Source organism: Phocoena phocoena, chromosome 9 (genome assembly GCF_963924675.1).
Source record: "Phocoena phocoena chromosome 9, mPhoPho1.1, whole genome shotgun sequence".
Classification (NCBI taxonomy): domain Eukaryota; kingdom Metazoa; phylum Chordata; class Mammalia; order Artiodactyla; family Phocoenidae; genus Phocoena; species Phocoena phocoena.
The window spans coordinates 102,504,282-102,525,739 of NC_089227.1; the positions used below are offsets into that span (position 1 = coordinate 102,504,282).

At 46.9% G+C, this 21,458-nt stretch overlaps 1 protein-coding gene across 1 annotated transcript in view; it reads left to right on the plus strand.

Annotated features, from left to right (window-relative positions):
- Positions 1-21,458, plus strand: part of DPP6 (dipeptidyl peptidase like 6) — a 778,185-nt gene that overhangs the window by 142,881 nt on the left and 613,846 nt on the right. The window lies entirely within an intron of this gene.

The following is a 21,458-nucleotide window of genomic DNA, read 5'->3' on the forward strand; positions in this document are numbered from 1 at the left end:
ATAATGGCATTGGGAGGATGGTGTGAATTAATGCCTGTAAAGATCTTAAATAATGCATGACATGTTATAAGCATGCAGTAAAGTTAGTTATTTTTATTATGTGACCTCGGTGCTGGAAGACACAGCAAAAAACAGCTCACAGGAACTAGTTACTTTAAGTTTCCTTGACTGTAGCTATGGGGGAAGAGCTTTGCAGAGGGCAAGGGGTAAGAGAGGCCTGAAGATGGGGCTGTGTCCAGGGAGAGGACAGGCTGAGTGGAACCACAAAATTCCTGTAGGTGTTTCAGGTAATGATGGCTGCAAACTATTGTTTCTCTGCCCTGGAGCCCAGGCATGTGTTTCCAAGCCATGGCTGTCCTTTCTGCCCAACCTTTTCATTTGCTGTCACCGCAGCTCTAGTGTTCAATGAGGGATTTTTGCGGGAAGAGACGGAGGCACGTGCAATGGGGATACGAAAGACCCCAATAACCTGACTTCCCCAGGGCCCTTGGAAACGTGGGGGCAAGATGCCCTTCATGCAGGGCTCAAGGGACATCTGAGACCCTGCCATCTGGCCACTGGTTTACATACACTCAACGCGACGTGCCGGAGACCGTCTCCATTTCCCACTTGTGAGACCCTCACGTCTCTCCCTCAGGACACTGCCAGGCTAGAGAGCAGAGAGGAATAGGACACCGCCACCAGCCTCCCAACACAGGGACAGTCGCCAAGACTCAGAGGAGGCGCTTGCCTGGCTCAGACCGACCGCTGTTCATCTCCATCAGTCGTGTGTTCCGTGGGGCACTGTCAGGAGTCAGGAGTGGGAACCTCCCCCTGGCTGCTCTCCACGCCCTCCTGTCTTGTCTGATGAGTCTGTCTGGTCGTCACGTGGCTGCCGTGGCCCCTCCAGACCCTCTGAGGAAACTGATGTCATCGGTCCTCGATGACACCTGGCAATGTGAGCACAAGCCCAGGTGGAGGCCCTTTGGAAAACCTGCGAGACAGACAGAAGACCTCAACTTGCCAGGGAATGGGCTGCATTTCCAGGCAGAAGCCGCTCTATTCCCGGAGCGTGTGGTCTTTGAGGGTCGCCGACTTCCTCCTTTCCCTGCAACTAAATTGTGGCTCTAAGGGGCAGTTGGTAGCCAACTGAAGCGCCCGAGGACAGGTGGCTTCAAACACTCCGAGCTTTGCACGCCCCGTCACTAATGAGGAACAGAGTCACCGCTTATTTGAAATGGTGACACAGTCCTGGAAGCTGTCGGCACGCTTACCACATTTCCAATATGTGTTTAGGTTCTAAAGGACAGGGGTTTTGAGACCAAAGTCTTTCTGAAAATTCCAGCCCCCCAACTTATCCGCCAAAGCCTTAAGCCAGCATCTGTTTCACATCAGACCATTTGAAATGGAGATTTGAGAAATGTGCTCTTGCTGTAGGGCCTCCAGAAAAAGACTTCCTATTGCTTGAGAATTCTCACAACCCCCAAGGACTTTTCTGTAGATTAGTAAACCAGCCTCGGCCATGCCTGACAGGTACTCAGTAGATAGGTGAATGGAAAAAACATGGATCATGGAATGGACAAATAACCACTTTGATGGGTAGAGGAAAGTGCAGCCTTTTGAGTCAGACACACCCAGGTTCAGATGCCATGTCCACCTGTGACTTTGTTAGCAAATTACTTAAACTCAGAGCCTCTGTTTCCTTATCTGTGAGGTCGGGATGGAATGTGTATCTCGTAGTGTTGTTTTGAGGCTCAAATGAACTCTTTCCTGGTGTAGAGGGCAGTTTAATAAGTGTTAGCCCCATCAGTGGCCTTTGCATTTGGAGGGGGGTGAAGAGACTTGGGTAATTTTAAGGACGCCTGTAGAAATGAGACAGTTTGGTGTGTGAATGCTCCTAGAGGTTGAACAGAGTATGGCCGAGTAATATTCCGTTGTATATGTGTATCACATCCTCTTTATCCATTCCTCTGTCAGTGGACACTTAGGTTGCTTCCATGTCTCGGCCATTGTGAATAGGGCTGCTATGAACATTGGGGTGCATGTATCTTTTTGAATTAGCAACATGGATGGACCTAGAGTTTATCATACTAAGTGAAGTAAGCCGGACAGAGAAATACAAATATCATATGAAACAGAAATAGACCCACAGACATAGAAAACAAATTTATGGTTACTAAAGGGAAAGGGAGGGGGGAGGGATAAAGTAGGAGAACGGGATTAACAGATACAAACTGTTGTATATAAAATAGATAAACAACAAGGACCTACTGTATAGCACAGGGAACTATATTAAGGGAAAAGAATCTGAAAAAGAATACATATGTACATATATAACTGGATCCCTGTGCTGTACAGCTGAAAGTAACAGGACATTGTAAAGCAGCTATACTTCAATTAAAAAAAAACGAACAAACAAAAAACAAGAAGAGTTGGAACCAGATCTCCTTTCTCCGAAGCCAGTTGAGGTCTGCTCTTCACTGTCAAGGTCTTGTCTCTCCCAGTCGGTTGGTCACGGCAGGAGGGAAGTAGCCCCTCCTTCTTCTGCCAGTAGCCTTGCTTCTCACAAATGTTGTCTGTGGACCGGCGTCTCGGCATCACCTGAGAGCCTTTCAGAAACGCAGCATCCCAGCTCCAACCCCAGGCAGGCTGACTTGGAATCCACGTTTAACGAGATCCCAGATGATTCACTTGCACTTTGAAAGGAAACACTGGCCCGTACAACGCAGCCACCTCTGGTTTACTGGGTTCCTTGATTAAGTCTCTAGCTGAGTGATGTGAAGAGGGAGGGCACTCGTGGGGATTTTCTGACTATGAGACTGAATTGTTCAACCTGCCAATAAAATAACCTGCTGCTCTTATAAGGGACAACAAAGGAACCAGTCCTGGGCCCTGTAGACAGATGCATTTCCCGGACCCTCTTTTCTTCTCCTCCTGCCAGAAATGCTAACAGCGCCAAGGGCCTGTAGGGACTCGCCCACTTGGCAGCCAGTTTATCTCTGAGCATCTGGACGGCAGAACACAACGTTGCTTGCCCCCCCCGCCCCGACCTCACGGGGGCCACCAGGGATGCAGCTAACTACAGGAGGAGGGGGGCATAAACATAGGAAACCTCTGGAACCTAAGGGAAAGGGGGAGCCTCTTGGGATTCACCCTCCACAGAGGCCACTGGACCCTCTCTAACTGTACCTTTTGGAAACCACCCATCTTGCTGTCTAGTAACACAAACTCTTTTTTCTGGAGAAGTAACCGACAATGAGTCTTATTTGAGAGCGCGGAGTCAAGTTTGTTGCCACATAAAGATCCTAAGATAGTGTTTTGGAAGGTCCGAGGTATTCAGAAGGGCCGGTCTCCAGGGACAAAGGCCACACTTGGTCCAGGAACCAGGGAAGGGGCTGCAGAAGCCCCTGGTTTGGGGGAGGGGTGGGGGAATCTGTGGCAGAGGCCCAGAGAGTCTTACAGATCCATCTCCATCCAGGGGAAGGGGTTACGATGACCCTTTTTTAAAAAGGGAGGTTCTTGTCAAATTACAGGACAGCTAGGAGTCATTCTTGTCTCCTGACACCCAGTAAAGCATCACCCGGTCCCCACGCGGGCGCCGACTCCCGGGAGAAGGTGTGTCCTTGCTCTCACAAACCGCCCTCCGCGCACGCGGTCGTGTTCTTGGGTAAAGTGACTGTGACAGCGTTTTAGCGGAGTTCGAGTTTTTGTCACGCTGTTGTTTTTGCTGAATTACAGACTTCACACGCGTTAGGGCTTCACACTTCAGCTAAATTCAATCGGACTTTGTGATTTAACCATGGAAGCGAAAACCCTCTCAGAAGGAGAAACAAGAAAAAGGCTTAAGGAAGCACTTGAGAATATATGAGACCTATGCTAATCTGGATCCGTGTTCCGTGTTTAAGAAGTTACCCTTCCCACAAAATGGGAGTAAAAATACTTGCCTTGTGAAGACTGAAACACCAGCCTCACCTCAAGGAAATTGAATTAAAACAAAAAGCAAAAAACCTCTCAAATTATCATTTGGTGAATACTCCTGGTAGATTCCTTTTGGCAAAAGCATAAGCGTAAACAGATAAAGGAAGGTGTGATGGTCCCCAGGACTAACCAACGGCTTGAGGTTTGCACCCGTTCGCATCAGCCCTTCCTTGATAACCAGGTTATTTCATCCAACAAACACGGGCCTCTAAAGCCGTGTCAGCACGTTTAAGTGAGACTGGTCCTGGGAGCTTCCACACGTTGCTTTCCGTGGAATTGCAAATTATTTGACCCCCATCCACACAAAAAGGGTAGAATGGGGTGGAGTAGAAACTCAAAGTATTAAGAGCTATTGCCAACTGAAAGTAACGTCTCTGAAATGTTATCATATACATGGGCCAATAAGATTCCATTTTGACCACTAGAATTATCCTCAATTTTTTCAGGAAATTACATTTAGAAAGTTACATTTTCTTTTTTTTTTGGCGGTATGCGGGCCTCTCACTGTTGTGGCCTCTCCCATTGCGGAGCCCAGGCTCCAGACTCGCAGCCTCAGCAGCCATGGCTCACAGGCCCAGCCGCTCCGCAGCATGTGGGATCTTCCCGGACTGGGGCACGAACCCGTGTCCCCTGACATTGGCAGGTGGACTCTCAACCACTGCACCACCAGGGAAGCCCGAAAGTTACATTTTCTAAAAGAAAATAAAAGCCTTTAGGCTGTAAACAGATATATTGCTCTTTAAAAATGAGTGTATCTATAGCCAATGTGTATTTATGGAGGCTAGTGTGAGCTAGGAGAGGTCTATAAAGGAAACACGGAGGTGATGGATGCCCGGACATTCAAGGGGCCTGAGTTCCCACCTCATCCCTGTCTTACACGGACAGTGGGGCCAGTGACGTCCTTTATCGTTTCCATTTTCTTCTGCCAGGTCAGGAGAGCAAAGCTAGGAAGCACCGATGTGACCACAGAGGAGGAAGAAAGGATGGGGGGTGGGGGGCACAGGTCATCCACGAACCGCCTACCAGGTGATCAGTCTCAGAGTCCGGGCTGATGAATGGAAGACACATGGGCTCAGAGGGAATCAGGAGAGGCCGGAGGGGAAGGAATCCCTGTGAGTCATTACACGTGCTCACTCTGCTGTAGCTGCCTGGGTATTAAAGCTTATTTCTCTGAGCACCTGGAATGTAAATAATATAAAAAAAAGAAGCAGAATAAAGCAATGAATGGTGAAGCACTTCACATGTAAAGTCCATCCAACATCGGTTTTCCCATTTTATCAACAGAAAACAAATGACCCCGGGCCGCGTGCTGAGATGGATTTTGCATGTATACTGCCTTTGGCTGGAGGATCAGTTGGGATCCTGGGCAAGCCAGCCACTCGCTTTTATCACAGGCGGCAGAATAGATGCAGAAAGCAGCGTTATTGCGAGGTTCCTAGCTTCCTAATTCACACACCGGGTGTCCTCCCCACCCATCCGCCCAAGTCAAAGAGCCTGCTAACAACTAGTGTCGTCTACACTGCCCACACTTACAGTTTACCGTCAAAGAGATGTGACAGGGCAACTTTATCTTCCAAGGTAACTGAAATATCATATTAATATTAAATCAAATTGTTCGGCTAAGTCATCAGTTTCCTTCAGGGTTGAGGCCATCGCATAAGTATTCACCTTTAGGTGGCCTAAATACATGGAAATGTGGATTATTCATGGGCTGTCTTTGGGTTGCAGGAAACCTTAATACAGCTTTTGTTTCCTAATGTATTTGGTAGGTTCTTTGTGGATGATTGCATCATATGGGTATTGCTGGCAGTAAATTTTAAATTATATAGTCTGCAGTTTTGCACTAAGAGATGGTAGGAGGTGATTCATCATTTTCCTTGTCTTCCTGTTTACATGCGGACATATAATTCATGCTCAGAAACCATCTTTCAGCTCATCTGGAAGCAGTCCACTGCACCACCACAGAATCTGTCTCTGCCAATCCAGCATTATAAATCACTTTTCTGTTAAACAGCAGGGCTAGAAAGGCAAACGTATGAACTTTAAATATACGTAGCCATCTCGAATTCCCAGCAGATGAGCCCAAACTAAAGGATTGTCCCCAGAAAAGGTGTTAGAATTGAATGAATGAATTCTTTGACTCTAGGGCATCAGAAATTTGCATCTCTTTACACATACAGAAGAGATGTACATTTATAGATTTCCCAGATGGGTCTATATTTGGGGACTGTGTCTCTTGCAGAATTCTTGGTACACTAAATCTTTATTATTCTGAAATTTCACGTCCTAAAATTTTTCACTCAGGAAGTGTTAGAAGACAGTTGAATGGCAGGGAAATAAAAGATCCGCTTAAATTCTGAGCTTCGTTGTGCTGTGAAGCCAGTGCCTTCCATCTCCTTGAGCTTCATCCCCAGGCCAGGACAGTGAAGCCACTAGTTCAGAATGATGCCCCAGACATGGCGGTGCTCTTAATCTCCCAACAAAGATTAAAATTCAGTTCACCAAACCTGCTTACTACTAAGGAAAGGGATTTAGATATTTCAGAAAAATTTTCACCAGCAACTGCTTCTCTGCCCAGCAAACAAACCTAATCCTGGTGCTCCACTCCTTGAAACTTTGGTACCCGCTGATTTCACTGAGACTGTGGAGAACACGTAAACTTGCCCGCCCACGCACATGCGCTTGAACAGCTCCTTTACCTGGCGTTCTCGAGACGGGAGAACTTTCCGGGTAACTGATGCTTACTCACTGAAGAGTTTTTTTGTTTAACCTTTCAACTGTTTTGTCGGAATCTTTCGAAACTATTATTTATTATGATTTGCTTGAGCAAAGGGCACTCATCACAGTTCTGTTTCCTTCTTCGCTTCTGCTGGGAATTGTTATAACGACATGGGTCTCGCCGTAGACCATCAGGTACCTGCGTCAAAGCTCACCTGGCCTTGTATCTGGGTCTTCAAGGGGGTACGTTCCAAGCACCAGTTTGCCAGGCTTGTTTTATACAGTAAGAGCTGGTAAGTCCGGAAGAAACGCCCAAGTCCCTTCCTACAGTGTCTAGCGCGAAGGCTTCTGTGAATGAGTCTTGTCTTAGCTCCTTGAGATCCCAGGGGCTCTTTGTTGGGGTGTGGTGGGCGCTTGGTCCTTACGCGTGGTTGCTCTTGAATTCATGATCTCCAGGTCAGTAGGGGCTTAGCTTATATACGGAGAGTGCGTGCACGTCTCAGTTGAAACTGGTTTGTGAAGAGCGTTGGCCAGTTGCCCAGCATGGACACAGGGGTCCCTGCTATTGTTGCAGGCAGGCAGACCCCTTCCAGGGCCTGAGAGTGGGCTCTTGTTTAACACTCAGAAACGAATTGCGCAGACCAAATAAGAGACTTTATTGGGAAGGGGCGCCCGGGTGGAGAGCAGAAGGGTAAGGGAGCCCGGGGGGGACTGCTCTGCCACGTGGCTTGCAGTCTCGGGTTTTACGGCGATGCGGTTAGTTTCCGGGGTGTCTCTGGCCAATCACTGTGACTCAGGGTCCTTCCTGGTGGCACGCGCATCACTCAGCCAAGATGGATTCCGGCGAGGAGGATTCTGGGAGGTTGGCAGGACCTATGGACTGGCGTCTCCTCTATCCTTTCGACGTTTCCTGAATTCTTCTGGTTAGTGGTAGCTTGTTAGTTCCGCATTCCTTACCAGGACCTCCTGTTTAAGGTAACTCATGTAAGTGGTTACTGTGGTGCCTGGCCATGGAGGGCCGTTTCGGACAGTGGTTCCCCAAACACCATCACCTGGGCTTCCTTCCCCATCCATCCTCTTTCTTCTTTTATCACTTTTATTAAACAGCCTATTCCCTGACCTTTTCAAGCCTCTGACTCAGCGTCTTAGCTTTTTTTCAACAATAAATCATAGAAAGGTGGCTTAACTATTGAAAATTTTATTTAAATGGTTATGATAATGACTTCATTACACTCTGAGATTTCCAGATCTTCTGTTCATTCCAGGGAAGCCGGCCATGCAAAGGCATCTGAGAATTGCTATTAACCTCTGCTGAATTAAACATAGAGGTAAGCTGGCCAAGCCCTTTTCAGAGATAATGGTCATATTATAATGTCCCCAGTTTAAATATAACTCTTTGGCATTATTTTTTTTAAAAAAAGGCATAAGAATTCATGGTAAACTGAGAATTTAATTTTCCCTAAATTAGTTAGGAAAAAAGGAAGCATATGCGTAATTCGACGGCCACAGGGACAGAAAATCTTTGCGGGGAGAGACTCTGCCACGTGTCACGTGACCGCCTCCTTCTCTTCTCCATGAATCTCCCACCCCCACCCCAGCACCTACACGGCTCAGTCTCTTCTCAGACGGGCATTTGCTGTCTACGCATTTTCGTCTCTAAGCCCCCGCTCCTGATCTATCACTGTAGACCCTCCACTTCTTCCCACAAACCAAACTGTGCACATTTCCAGAGCACAACTCAAATTCCACCTTCTCCGTGCTTTCTCCAACTCCACAGGCCAACATCCATCCCGTTGCCCTGTGGTTAGTCCGGGTAACAGGCTGTTCACAGCTGAGTTGGGGATAAAAGGACTGAAAGAGCTGAAATAAAATAAACAGTGTACCCTGCCATAGAGGGGAATCTTTCAGTGAATTTTTCCAGATCAGGAAGACCATTTCCTGCTTTTTTTCTTATCTGCCTTGTCATCACCTGCCTCACTTACCTCTGGGTCTTTGTTGATCAGCTCCAGGCTGGGGTTAAAGGCACAGGTGCTCAACTGGGAAACTTCGACGGCTTGGTTGGCGAGAGCTACGATGCCCAGACCTTACAGGTCTTGAAAAGGGTTTTGTTTGTTGTTGTCCATCAGCTAGGACTTTACACTACTTCCATGAATAGTATACTATGTAATTATTCATCAAATGATAATCCTTGGGAAAGTTGGAAGCAGTCCACTGAGGTTGTGGAACCCAAGGTGAAAATTGGGGAGCTAGAGTTGAGTGCTGATGAGAAGAGCCGTGGTTCCCGTTTCTGCAGGCTTTGGATGTATTTGCGTACTCAGAGTCTGCTCTTCCTCCCATGACACGGCCCCGGCCTCAGGCTGAGCATTAAAGAGATACTCCTCTTGGTCAAGGAGAGGAGATGACCAAGGACAAGCAGAGCGTACGCAGACCTTCTCCACCAGCAGAAGCACAGTTCCCCAGGGCATCGTGCACCGACTGTAGATGATAAACAGATGCACGTGCTACCCGTCCATTCGTCCATTCGTCCATCTCACAGATATTTCTTGAGCCTCCACCTGTGCTAAGCACCAGGTGTTCGATGGTGGGCAGAGCTAGGATTAATGACGTAGAGTCAGAGAGACAGGTAGGAACCAAACTTGACTGCATAAACAAATGTAAAATTGTAACCGAGACCAGTGTCCCGAGGGTGGTGAGATGCTGGTAAGGCCCTGTGATCACAAATCTAACCTGACTTCCCTGAGGATCTAAGCTAAGGCTGAGACCTGAAGGGTGAGTAGGATAAGTGAAGAGGGTGGGAGGGATATTCAAGGCAGGAAGAAGCAGCAAAGCCCTGTGCGGGGGGGGATGAGGCTGAGTGTTGCCAGGGGAGAGAGAAGACGGACAGGACGGGCCGGGCGATGTGTGCAGCCTGCTCGGGTTCCACGGGCCACGTTACAGAGCTTGACGTCATCCTACGACCAGTGGGAACCTGTGACAAGGGCCTGGGGGGTTAGAATAGGGTGGGGACGATACCACACCTGCATACAGGAAAAATCCCTTTCTCTTGGGAGTGGAGAACAGTTGGGAGGGGAGTCAGCATGGAGGTGATAGAACAGCTCAGCGGTCACTTCAGTACCCTGACCAGGGACACAGACAGCTTGGCTTTTGATGGTGATGGTCAAGGTGGAGAGAAACAGGCAGTGCTGAGAGATACTGTGATGTAACATTCACGTGACAAGGTGTTGGGAGTTAGAAAAAGGGAGGCATCTAGGATGACTGCTAAGTTCTGTGCCCCAAGGTAACAATTCAACCAAAGTCTGATGAAACGGTACCTATAAATGTTTCTGAATTGGTCCCTGGGCTACTCCCATCGACCGCAAAGCTTCATCTTCCATAAAACATGACATTAAGACCTAGCTTTTTAAATTTGCCTTGTACGTTGAACAACATAATGAATAATCTGAAAATGAACATTTCCAGATTCCTTGTTTCACTCTGACAACTTCAATAGTCTTCTTTTTCAAAATGGAAATCACAGCTGTCCCCAATGTACAGGGTTTGATTTCAGAATTTACCAAAATTAATCAACTACACAAAAGATTCCTAGTAATAGCCAGAGGAAATTAACATCAGCAACACAATTTGATGACATAAGAGGCCTTTTGCAATGTCTGGTCAGTTCCTTAATTGTTAGCATTTTTTTTTTTTTTTTTTTTTTTTTTGCCGTACGCGGGCCTCTCACTGCTGTGGCCTCTCCCGTTGCGGAGCACAGGCTCCAGACGTGCAGGCTCAGCGGCCACAGCTCATGGTCCCAGACGCTCCGCGGCATGTGGGATCTTCCCGGACCGGGGCACGAACCCGCGTCCTCTGCATCGGCAGGCGGACTCTCAACCACTGCGCCACTACGGAAGCCCAATTGTTAGCATTTTTACAAAGATTTTGATTTCAGAATAAGTGTATCATGAACAAGAAATGACACCAACCTTTCATCTTCTTTCTGGTTTTTCAAAAAATGCATTCATATGTTCAGCTTTCCAAAAATAGTCTGCAAAAAATTAAGAAAATAAGAGTTTCTTCCCAGAGAATATATATAACATATATTATATACAGATAATGTTCATATTATATATACGCATGTATAACAGGTGCATGATTCTGAGCAAGTCCCATTACCTCTCTTGACCTCACCTTCTTTCATGATGGAGTACTTAGATTGTATGTTATCTAAATTTTCTTTAGCTTTCCAGATTTTTTAATTCCACTATTTTAATGTCACTGCTCTACCCAGCAATAAAATAAAAGAATGTTGATTGATTTTTTTCCCTTTACTATAAGAAAAACTGGGGAGGGGAAGGAAAATCTTATTGGTTCGAGAGTTACCATGAGTTACAATGTGACAGGCTGTGTGTGTGTGTGTGTGTGTGTGTGTGTGTGTGTGATCTCATTAGTAATCACAGCACCTGTAACATCTGTGTATGGAAGGTTTCATTTTACCCAATCTATGAATAAATAAACTGATATTTAAGGAACAAAGATGTTTATTAACTCCTCTGATGTTACTTGAGGCAGGATTTAAACAGAGGCTTGTCTGGCTTCAAAGGCACATTTCTTTCCCCAGGCCATTGGAATCCCTCATTTCCCAGAAGACCTCACCCACCCTCTCTCAGTGGCGCCAGTAATACTTTAACTTTGATTAGCAAGTAATGTTTTAAAGCAACCTCACGATTTTTGTCCCATTAGTCCTTAGATTTGGAAGGCAGTTGTTATTACCCACGTCTCATGAATTAGCAAATGAAATGATTAAGCAACAGCTGTTGAGTGACAGACACAACTGGAGCCATGTCTTCTATGTAGTGCATTTCCCAGTTGCACAGGGAGGCCCCTGAGACTCAGGAAATGGCCCCAGAGGGGGAAGGAAGAGAAATTGGGGAGGAAGAACAGTGGGAGCCGTGGGCTGTGTGGCATCAGGAGCTGGAGAGAGGCCAGAGGGAAGACAGAGAACCTTGCACCAGATCGTATTATACGTTGCAAGATACTCTTCAAGAAATTCTAAAAAAAAAAAAAAAAAAAGAAATTCTAAGAGCCATAGGTGTCTTGCAGGTGAAATTAGAAGTCATTCGAAGTATTGAAACTGGGGAAATTCTGTCTCGTGTTGAGCATGAGTTGATGAATGTAAACTGATGATTCAAGGATTGAGCATCAGGGTTGCAGACGATCACAGCAGAGCAGAGAAAAGGAAGGCACATCTCAGTTCATAGGCGGAGAAAGATATCAGCAAGGGAGGGGACCCTGTGCTCATTCTTGCCAATAACTTAACAGAGATCTGGCTGGTAGGTCTTTCCAGTGTCTTCACAGGTGTTAAAAATTTAAGCATCTCTCACTGTACGTCACCCTATGAAGCATAGGAGCTTGGCCGAGTTCCAGACTATATGACAGGAAATACAGGTTCCTATTTCCAGTTTGTCGCGGGGTTGACCCCACGTAGGCATCCTCGGTAGTCTCTGCTCACACAAATCCATAATTAATGTTGTTTTAGCATTTATCAAGTCACGTGTGCCAATTTGTAGAGAGGAATGACAGTTGGACTCCTTTGTTTATTCGTGATGGTGTGTGATCTCTAGGGGCAAAGGATGATGAGACTTCGGTTTAGTTGTCAGCTGTCCACAGTCTGCCCCTGACTTTTAGAAGGTCACTTAATCTCCCTGGATCTCACTTTTGCACCCGAAGGATGAGGTAACAATGCCCTTCAACTGATTTCAGGGCACCGATAAGAGAACAGATGAAAAAGCAAACACTTGGGCACTGTTGGTGAGAACGTAAAATGGTGCCACTGCTATGGAAAGCAACATGGAGCTTCCTTTAAAAATGAAGAATAGGGCTTCCCTGGTGGCGCAGTGGTTGAGAGTCCGCCTGCCGATGCGGTGGACGCGGGTTCGTGCCCCGGTCCGGGAGGATCCCACATGCCGCGGAGCGGCTGGGCCCGTGAGCCATGGCCGCTGAGCCTGCGCGTCCGGAGCCTGTGCTCCGCAACGGGAGAGGCCACAGCAGTGAGAGGCCCGCGTAACGCAAAAAAAAAAAAAAAAAAAAGAATAGAACTACCATATGATGAAGCCATCCTGTTTCTCTGAGCATTTATCCAAAAGAATTGAAAACAGCATCTCAAAGAGATACTTACACAGTCATGCTCATAGCAGCATTTTTCACAGTGACCAGGAGATGGAAGCCATCTGAGTGTCCCTTGATGGATGAACTGGTAAAGAAAATGTGGTCCATACATACAATGGAATATTATTCAGCCTTAAAAGTGAGAGGAATTCTGGTGCATGCTACAAATATGGATGAACCTGGAGGACATTATATAAGCTAAGTGAAATAAGCCAATCACAGGACACTTTATATGCTTGTCCATTCATATGAGGAATCTAAAATAGTCAAACTGGTTGAATCCGAAAACAGAATGGTGGTTGCCAGGGGGCTAGGGGCAGGGAAAGTGAGGAGTTGCTGCTCAACGGGTATAACGTTTCACTTATGCAAGGTCAATAAGTTTTAGAAATCCATCCTACGCCACTGTGCTTATAGCTAACGATACTGTTCTGAACGCTTGAAATTTTGTTAAGGGTAGATCTTATGTTATCTGACTTTACCACAATAAAAAACAGTTTAAAGTGCCCTCCCAGATGTACCTAAGAGGCATCCTTCATCCCATCATGCTCCCCTGCATTGAGGTCAGTGCCAGGCACTGTCATTATTGTCGTTAGCATTTATTTGAATGGCCCGTCGGGCGCACCTAGGACGTGCTGAGTATTTTTCGACATCTGTCTTTAAGCCCATGTTTCCTGCTCTGTCTCCCTCGCTGTAGCTACAATTTATTTAACCTGCTTAGAAATTTCAGGAGGAAAATAAGTGGATGAGAAATCAATAAGAATGAACAATCTCCCATTCCGAAATATCATTAGGGATTCTTTTTCCCTATCCCACTAGTAACAGCAAATTTAAAAGATGATGTCATTATAAACTCAAGAACCCAAGCTTGATAGAATTAATAATCAAATGGGATCTTCAGATCAATAATTCTCAAATTGTTTTGTGTAGTCCAGTAATTCCCAGTGAATCCTTCAGACTGAATCTGACAGTCTTATTTTAAAAGCAAGTTAGCGTGACTTTTATTCCTATGAAAGATGCCAAATTGATAGTTGAAAAGATTGATTGTTTAAACCCAGCACTGAAGAGGCAGTGTACAATCAGTCAGACAGTCAATTTTTTTTAACATCTTTATTGGAGTATAATTGCTTTACAGTGTTGTGTTAGTTTCTGCTCTATAACGAAGTGAATCAGCTATATGCATATGTATATCCCCATAACCCCTCCCTCTTGCGTCTCCCTCCCACCCTCCTTATCCCACCCCTCTAGGTGGTCACAAAGCACCGAGCTGATCTCCCTGTGCTATGCGGCTGCTTCCCACTAGCTATTTTACATTTGGTAGTGTATATAAGTCCATGCCACTCTCTCACTTCGTCCCAGCTTACCCTTCTCCCTCCCGGTGTCCTCAAGTCCATGCTCTACGTTTGTGTTTTTATTCTTGTCCTGCCCTTAGGTTCATCAGAAACTTTTTTTTTCTTTTAGATTCCATATATATGTGTTAGCACACGGTACTTGTTTTTCTCTTTCTGCAGATAGTCAGTTCTTTTTGTGCATTTCACAGGGGTCCTTGACTCATCAGACCACTTTGAAGTGCTTATTTATTTAATTTCCACTACAAAGGCATGTGAAAAGATGCTGTGTCCTTCATTTGAGTTAGGGATACAGGCAGAAGACACAACTTTTGTTTCAAATAAGTCATTATTTTGTTTTGATAGTTAAATGGCAGAGATGCCTCCTTCGTTTAAATGGTGTCAGAAGATAGACAGTCCAGCAGGCTGAAGAAAAGAGAGAGAAATGGAAATTGGAAGAGGATCTATTTCCCTTAATTTTAAGGAAGACCCTCAAGATATTGTCCTAGGTTCACAAGGGACAGGAGCGAGTAGGGCTCGACGCTGGTGGTATCACAGATCGTGCTTGTGAAGACACACCATCAAACTCTTCATTAGGTCATTGTTTCTGGAGCATTGTATTATCATGGGCAGTTTCCAACAGGTGTGTTCATGGTGCTCTGAAGAGCGCGAAAGGCAGGACAGAGTTCATTAATCAGTTCGATTAACAGAAAGTACGATACATTTAGGGGTTTGCATGTAAAGGCAAATTCCTTTTTCCTTACACTGCCAAGTTACATCTACTAGCCCTCCCGGGACAGAGGTTTTCATCTGGGGTTTTCTCCATAGTTGGTCTACATTGTTCAGTGCTTCCCGATCTTTCTGGATTATTCGGATTTGCTTGTTCATCTCCGGCTACCCCAGCAGCATGCTGGGCTGTCTTGCCAACCTACCAGCATCCCAAGTGGAACCAAACTTTTCTTCTGCTGTTGTTCATAAGTGACCTGATGGAAAGTTCTTGTTTTGTCTTACATTTATAGACAATCAGATTTTATGACAATTTTCCTGAATGTTTCAAATATTGGTTACTTCGCCTTGGCTTCTGTAGCTTTTGAACTTATGCGGCTAGAAGTCCAGGCCACGCAGTGAACCAAAAAAGTCTACGCGAGCCACTCATGACCTTAAAAGAGGTGACTTCTGCCTCTCTCAGAAAGCAGGAACCCACTTTAGGAAGGAGGTGGGCTGTGTGAGATCAGCTCGGGGAGGGACAAGGACATGGATGGACTCTGAGTCAGCACATCCTTTCAGCAGAGGGTGGGGCAGGGCAAGGACAGATGCTGACGTGTGATAAATGACTTTCCAAGATGAAGGTGCCAGTGGCCCTTCTGAATCTGGTGGCCTCCTTGACTCCTGCCCCTATATGACGAGCCTCTGCTCCCCTCTTCCAGGGTGACTGCCTGGTCCTTCCCCATCTCACTCCTACCCCGTGTCTCTCTGCTTCTCTCTTCTTTACCTTTACAAAACCACCTGGTCCCCTTTCTTCTAGATCATTTTCCAATCACTGATGCGAGATAATGTATCCGTGACTCATCACACCCTAAAAGGTACCAGAAATCACCCTCACTGAGGGCTGCTCACATGTCTACCCCCGAAAGGTTGTCAACAGCTTATTTATGAGTTTTGAATATTGGAGCATATTCATGGATTTTGAGGTCAGCAGACATCCTTGAAGATAACCACCCTCCCACACCTCCCACCAGGAAGGAACATGGCAGTGCCCAGCATCATAATTTCCATTTTTCTTACAGAGGTAGATGAAGCCACAGGTTTGCTACGTGATAAGAATTACCTAAACAGTGTGGTCTTTCACGATGCGGCATCACAGGGGCAAGTGGAAAAAAATTAGGAGCTGGGAGGGACCTGACAGGTAGGACAGGATGATGGGGTGGGCACGGGGAGGGTCAGGTACTGAAATAAACTCTCTAAGAAGCGTGCTCTTCAATGGGTCAGCTGATATCCAGTCAGGTGCAGGCAGAGGACCAGCCATCAAGGGTAACTGGTAGCAAATGTCAGAGCCCAGAAACAGAATCTAAGGCTGACACACCTGGGCGTTCAGGTAGGTCGTGTCCTGGTGTGGAGTGATTATCCACTGATAGCAAACTCCAGACATGGAGCAGTGGGTTTAAGGTCAGGTTCCCAATCCCTGGGGAGAAGACGGGCATTATCAGAACTAGAACGTCACGTCCAGGTTGGACCCGTGTTAAGGGGGACTCAATAATGATTCCTGCTTTGATTCTTTGACGTTTAGTAAAAATCCTTTTGTCCAGTCACATAACGGTCTTCAAGGGTGTCCCTGCCCAGCTCAGATCAGGGTATTTGTATCTGTTTCTCCAACCTTGTCTGTATTTGTATCTTGATGCTACCAAGCGTAGGACAGGCAGGTAGAAGCCAGAAATCAGCTGAGATGAGTTACGTACGACGCAGGAGGAACGCAGATGGAAACAGATGGCATAAGCGTTCGAGAAGCAGGAACCCACGAAGTGCTAAAATCCACAAGGATGCTCTCAGACTCCTCCCATTATTTACGTTACAGATCACTAAGTTTCCTGCGGGTGTCAAAAATAAGTAATTGTTGGTTTCTGTGTTCCGAAGAAAGAAACATGGTTTTGAGGGTTTCACGTAGAAGCCCAAGAATGAAACTTGAATACAGGGAGGCAATCTGTGTAGGGAGTAGGTCCTACCTGTTGTGAACTGGAGTGATCTCTGAGAGTTTGAATTCAAGAATTATTTTCTTGAGAAAAGCTGGACTAGAGAGGGAAACCCTTTTGCTGGCCAATGGGATGTAGCTGTGAATCATAGGTAGTTGGGGAGAGGAGGCTTCTGCAAGCATTAATTTGTTTGTTGATTTAGTGATAATTTATTCATCACTGCAGTGATACAAAATATTTAGATAACACAGCACCTGTGGCTAAGGAGCTTCTATGCTAATGAAATGTTTAGCGTGGTTGTCAGGGTTGGATAGTGCCCACCCAAAATTCCCAGCTTGAAGTCCTAACCTCCAGCACCTCAGAGTGTGGTCTTATTTGGAAAGAGGGTCATTGCAGATGTAGTTGGTTAAGATGTAGTCACACTGGAGTAGATTGGGCCCCTAATCCCATGTGAATTATAGACCTTGTCGACTGACAACAGTGCACAACCTAAAAAGTTGAGAGTTATGTTTTATTTGGCAGACTTTCTGAGGACTGCAAATCCGGGACACAGCATCTCAGATAACGCTGAGAAAACTGTTCTGAAGGGGCAAGGGAGAAGTCAGAACATAGAGGAGTTTTTGCAAAAAAGACCAGGTAGTCGGAAAATCAAAAGATTACTGTTAATAAAAGAAAACCAGACATCTCAAGTTAAGGAATTCATCACTTTTCTGTGTATGGGAAGATGCAAGAGTCTGGGCTGGCTGAAGTCATTCCTTTGACATGCACCTCAGCTCTCTGGGGCCAGTATCCTGTGTTTTCTCATCCTGAGTGTCCTCAGGGCATACTGTTTGGGCGGGGGGTGGGTGGGGGAGCACTGCAACAGCTGAGGGCTCTATGGGCTTGGCAGTGGGCAGCCTGTTTGTCTCCATCCTGAGTTCCCTCAGGGCTCACCGTCCTGGTAGCTATAATGTGATGGCTTGATAACTGCAACATCCTTTGCTTACTGAGATGGCAGGCAATATTTTAGTTCCCAACCATATAAAAAGGGGAAGCAATTCGAGCACCCACACATGTAGGGAGAGCATCGTTGTGTGAAGATGGAGTCAGAGATCAGGGTGATGTGTTGACAAGCCAAGGATATGCCCAAGATGGCCAGAAATGCACCAGAAGCTGGGAGGGAGGCCTGGGACCAATTCTCCCTCTCAGCCTCAGAAGGAACCAACCTGGCTGATACCTTGATTTGGGACTTCTGGTCTCCAGAACTAAGAAAATAATTTTCTGTTGTTCAAAGCACCCCATTTGTGGTACTTTGTTCCAGCAGCTCTAAAAAACTAATACAGTAGCTGAGAAAAACTAAAAACGCAATGCAAAGCAGAACATGTGTAGAGAACCAGTACTACAATATTCATAAATCTATGGCATGAGAAAGGTGGTGGCTTGGGATTACTCTGAAAAGCCTCCCAGAAAAATTGAACTGAATTTATAAGGGAGTGTGGGGTTGGTCTGGGAGGATAAAGGCAGGGAAAGGGGATAAATTCTTTTAGCACTTTTACTAGTTAGTCTCCATCAAAGCCTAGTTCAGGTGGCAGGGGTGCCAGGTGCCCTGCTAGGTGATGCAACAGTGAACCAAGACTGGACGATGCAGAGATGTAGCCTTTCAACAGGAAGGAGCTTCCAGAGGGAATAGGAGGAAAACGGTGAGGATTTGGAAACGAACCACCCCCCACCGAAGGCTGTACCGGAAGGAGGTCGCCTGGGTTCTCCAGCCACTCGTTCGATGGGGCTTTCTTGGCAACCGCATCCCACGGTATTTGCTGTCTGGGATGTAGAGGAGAGTCAGACCTCAGGGATGGTGAAACTCCACCATCGAGTGAAAGAAAAATCCAGCTCTGAGCCAGGTGCTTCACAGAAAATGCCCCTGACAGCTGTTGACCTGTAACATCTTTCTGTATTTTTAACTTTCTGAGCACTTACCCCCCAGAACAGCCAGGATCAGTGTTTCCTTCTGGGTCCAGGAGCCAGGCTGTCTCTCAGGATATTTCACCCTGAGCCTCTCTTCTGGGTCCTGACCCCACCTCCTGGCGTGCTCTTGAGGGGCTGAAATGTTATCACTTAAATGGACAAACCATCCAATTCTACCCACGCCCTCACACATGAAAACAGACGGTTCTCTGGAGACGTAGCCTTCCCAGGCGGCAGTTAAAGGAAGCATCACCTTTCCTCCTTAATTTCCTAGAGGAGGATGAAATTATAAACAATTTATTGAAAGGATCATTCCAGAAGCCCACTACAGTCAAACAAAATGACACATTTAAGCCTAGAGAAACCAGACATTTGGAAACACACAACACTTCGGAGAATAGCTAATCCATCTCTTTGTTTTACAGACAAGGAGTCTGAGGTCCTCATGAGCCAGCCGACCTGCCCTGGGGCAGGGGGTCCCCCCAGGACCCCTGATATACTTCAACTTCTTATGACTCCAACTAGCTATACAGCTAAAGCAAACAATTTCCCTTATAATTTCATGCAGCAGAAATTGAGATCTGTACCAACGATCTCAAAGTAGTTTCAATTCCTAGAATAATTTTTTAGTTTTCAATGAAAGATTCACTTTCTGCTTTTAAAAGATCAGAGGAATCTGGGGGGAGCTACAGCCTTTTTTTCTTAGAAGCCTTTACTCTGAATGGGGAGGTGGTTCATGGTCAGCTATCTTCATGTGGATTAAGGAGAGCCTCGGCATCTCCCCAGAAGGAAAGAGACGCGTGGCCGTGTGCGTCTCCCCGACGTCTGCACTGCTGGACGTTACTGGTGTGATTGGCATCACTGATGCTTTGCTGTCTCTTCTGTTGTCACGTTCTCGTACTTATACAAAGGCCTTATGGCAGAGAAGATGGAGAGACCTCAGGCCAGCAAGCTGGAGGCCGGCACAGGACCACACTCTTCCCTGGAGACCTCCTCACCGCCCCCCACCCCGGTATGGGGTCTCCTCTGCATCCCTCAGTGCTCCTGACACCTGGCTGGTCTCCTCCACTTTCCTCTCCTTCCAACCTGTGCCTGTAGACCCCCAGATTCGTTCCCAGTGATCACAACTGGGAGGGAGAGGTGACAGGACTGTGCTCCTGGACACAAAGCTACAGCTGAGGCTGGTGGCGGAATTTCAGATGGCAGCCAGGGGTCAGGAGGGGTCTGGTTTGGAGGCAGCTGTTGTCACCTGCCCTTCACACAGTCGGATTTCAGAGTCCACGCCTGGGAGCCCTCCAGGGCATCTCGACTGCTTCCTCCGTACCCTAGTTTACCCGGAGTAACACAAACATGTTCATCAGAAAGTAGAGTGAAGGGGAAAATTAACCAAACCACCTTAAGGTAACACCGTTGACAGCTTTTAGTGGCCAGTTCAACTCTTGATAGAAAAAGCCCTTGAAATGAAATCCCACATGTGGGGAGTGGAGATGTGCCCTCTACGCTTTGTGTCTGTTTCCTCAGTGTCAGATCTGTATTATGCTGCGGGCCGTCCATCCCTGGGCTTGGGAAGTGGCCGTGTTACCGATGGCAGATCTGCGGCCAGGTGCCCGGTCACCTGACCTCACCTGGAACCCAGTTTACTGCTGTACCTGGGCTCAGCCTTTTCTGCTCCGTGGTCACCAGGGAATCAGTTCTTCTGAAACCCCCATCTTCATTCTTTGCTCTGTTCTCTCTTCTCCTTGCAGCTGAGCGGCTCTGGACAAACCTCTCACTGTACAACAGGGGTCAGTGTGGTCCTGGCCCAGCAGATGCCTCAGGGCTCTGAGCTCCCGGGAGGGAATCTCGAGAGAAATAAAGCACTGGGTCTGGGCTGAGGACCTCAGTAGGCACCGGGATAGTGCTTTGTAGCAAATGTCATGTCCAGGTTCAGGACGGCCCTAGGAGCTCATGGGCTCAGTGAAGGGCAGGGGGCCTGGTCAGAGACGCAGCTGTTAAAACAGAGAGAAGGGGCTTGCCTGAGGGGTCCTCTAGAGGGTGGGAAACGCTGAGTGGCCACCGCCCTTTAGAAGCTCCTGTCTGAGAATCCCAGGGACCCTCCTGGTGGCCTTTCCCCACTAAGTGGGAAAGAAGACTTCATGCGGTCACTTCGCTGTCTCAGTAAGGCAGGCTTTTCTTCACCAGAGAGATGTGTGAGTTGCTATTTTTAATAGCACCATCTGTCAGGGAGGGGAAAGCTCTGAGTTGCAGAATTGATCTTGTCACTTCGGGGAACAGTTTGGTATTTGGGATTATAAGTAACATTTTCATTTGCTCTGTTATCACCTTCAGGTTGTGTTTGATGGCCGAGCCCAAGAACATCATTTCTTATCCAATATGGTTTTGTTTTGTTTGTTTTTTTTGCGGTACGCGAGCCTCTCACCGTTGTGGCCTCTCCCGTTGCGGAGCACAGGCTCCGGACGCGCAGGCTCAGCGGCCATGGCTCACGGGCTTAGCCGCTCCGTGGCATGTGGGATCTTCCTGGACCGGGGCACGAATCCCCGTCCCCTGCATCGGCAGGTAGACTCTCAACCATTGCGCCACCAGGGACGTCCCTCTCATCCAATATGAAGATGTGTACTTTTCCTGAGGTCTGAATCCTGAGTTCTGAAATACTATTGACATGTATGAGAGGGTATGATTTACC